Source organism: Equus przewalskii, chromosome 6 (assembly GCF_037783145.1).
Source record: "Equus przewalskii isolate Varuska chromosome 6, EquPr2, whole genome shotgun sequence".
Classification (NCBI taxonomy): Eukaryota; Metazoa; Chordata; class Mammalia; order Perissodactyla; family Equidae; genus Equus; species Equus przewalskii.
The window spans coordinates 11421796-11424559 of NC_091836.1; positions in this window are offsets into that span (position 1 = coordinate 11421796).

The window sequence follows — 2764 nt, forward strand, 5'->3', positions numbered from 1 at the left end:
TTCGGATATCAGTGCTTCAAAATAGTATTTTTGAAAGAATGCTACTTTTTTCACTTTTCACTCTACTCAATGAATATTTTTCTCAGCAATAAGATCAAGAATTTTAGTTCTTGATTAATTTACCCTAAAGTATGGAATTAAATGTCACTGCATCATAAAATAACCAATGACATATCTTCCATTTAGTGCCACAGAATATTTTCTGCATTTTCTAATTTTCCAAAGTGTGTCGTGAACTGATATATATTGGTGGGGCACTTGCCAGGTTGAGCTTCTTCCAAAGCTACATTTAACATCTTATTTAATTTGGGGGTTGAGCAAATGCCAGCAGCTGCAGGCTGTGACTACCTGTAACACTGAATCAATATCTTTTGCTTTTCACTTCCCAGAAAATTATCAAAATTCCGGGAATTCTAGAATTAAATGCAAGTGTTAAGACCCTGGTTTAGTGTCTCACTGATAGGAAATAGGTATCATGGTGCCCAAAATATGGAATTAAAAAATAGTATCAGTACTTTTTAAGGATTTTTTCTTTTAGATTTAGAAAGACACACATTAAAAGACAGATATTATCATCCTACTTGATAGGGAAATATATGAATCATTAAGAAAGTTATTTTGGGGGCCAGCCCTGTTGCTGAGTGGTTAAGGTCCTGTGTTCCTCTTCGGCGGCCCAGGATTTCGCGAGTTCAGATCCTGGGCACCGACATGGCACTGCTCATCAAGCCATGCTGAAGCGGCGTTCCACATGCCACAACTAGAACGACCCATAACTAGAATATACAACCATGTACTGGGGGGCTTTGGGAAGAAAAAGGAACAAAATAAAATCTCATGAAAAAAAAAAGAAAGTTATTTTTTAAGAGAAAAGAATGAGAGACATGACAAGTAACTCACCAAAGAAATAGAAATGACCAATACGTGTGGAAAAAGGAAAGTACAATATCACTACTAACTGGAAGTCAATTACCACAGCTACAGTTTTTTCTTTCATTGTCAAGTTTTCCTTTATTTTTTTTTAATAATAGCTTTATTGAGATAAAAGTCACCATTTTAAAATGCACAATTCAGTGGTTTCAGTATATTCACAGAATTGTGCAACTGTCACCACTAACTAATTTTAACATGTTTGCATTGTCCCCTAAAGAAACCATAGGCCCCTTACCAATCACTCTCCATTCTCCACTCTTCCAACCCCTGGCAATCACTCATCTACTTTCTGTCTCTATGGATTTGCCCATTTTGGATATTTCATATAAATGGAATCATACAACATGTGGTCTTTTGTGACTGACTTCTTTCATACAGCATAATGTTTTCAAGGTTCATCCATGCTATAGCGTGTATCAAGACTCCATAATTTTTATTATTCTAGTGAAGTTTTGACAATGTTCTGGTGAAATGAAACTCTCTAGCATTATTGTTGGGATGATATACTGATTTTTTTAAAAGTCCTTTCTGGGTGACAATTTGTCAATCCATATTTTTAAAACTTTTAAAAAATACCTAACTTTTCACCCAGGAATTCCACTTTCAGGAAATTACTCCAGAGAAACAATCATGGATGTGCTCATAAATCAACCTGCAAGAGTGTTGTTTGCAGTGCTGTTGAAAAGGAAATACTTGGAGCGACACGATGTTCAACAATAGTGAACATGTTTGATAAATCACGATGTGGCAATATTGTGGGATACTCTGCAGCCGTTTGAAACGATGTTGAAGAATGTGCTACAGCAACTTGCATAAGTGCCCTGCAGCTATGAGGTTGCCATCTGTGGGCTACAGTCTTTTTTTTAATTAAATCAGCTCAGATATGATTTTTTTCAAAATTTCATGTAAAACCTCACTACATAGTAGATAAAAGGGTTACACTGCTTTAAAAAATTAGTTTTAAGACAAATCTTATAGATGAATATTTGAAATTGTAGAAAGAGATTAGTGATACAAGGATGAGTGACAAAAGCAATTTATTATACCCTTTGGATCTCTCTTTCTCTTTCTCTCTCTCTCTCTCTTTTTTTTTTTTTTGGTGAGGAAGATTGGCCCCGAGCTAACATCTCTTGCCAATTTTCCTCTTTTTGCTTGAGGAAGATTGTTGCTGAACTAACCTCTGTGCCGATCTTCCTCTATTTTGTATGTGGGACACTGCTACAGGATGGCTTGACGAGCAGTGTGAAGGTGCACAACCTGGGATCCAAACCCATGAACCCCAGGCCAGCAAAGTGAAGCACATGAACTTAACCACTCCACCACTGTGCCAGCCCCAGGATTTCATCTTTTGTAAAAAAATGTGTGTGCGTAAAGATATGTGATATACATGTATGTTTTTGCTTCTCTGTGTTTTCTGTAACATTTATGACTACTTATACGATAAGAAAAATTCAACTTTTTCTTAACTCTGGAATTCAAATATATAGCACACCATGCTTTTTTTTAAAACATATCTTTTTTCCATCATAAAGAAGCTTCCTAGATAGTTTATTCCTCTCATGAACTGAGCTACAGCATCAGTTCTATTTTGAATCAACTGGCTGCACTCCAGCATTCTCCATCATGTTCTGGCTAATCATGAAATTTTATTCAGTGGGATTCATAGATAAAAGAAGATTATTCCCCCTAATTCCATAAAATAGTTTGTACACACATCCTCAAGGGAACTTTGGTCCCCAGAACCCAAACCTATGCCTTGACATTGCCAAAGTTTTTGTAATCTCTTTAAAAAGAAAAGGAGATTAAACGAGATTCCAAAACCTGGCATTATTTT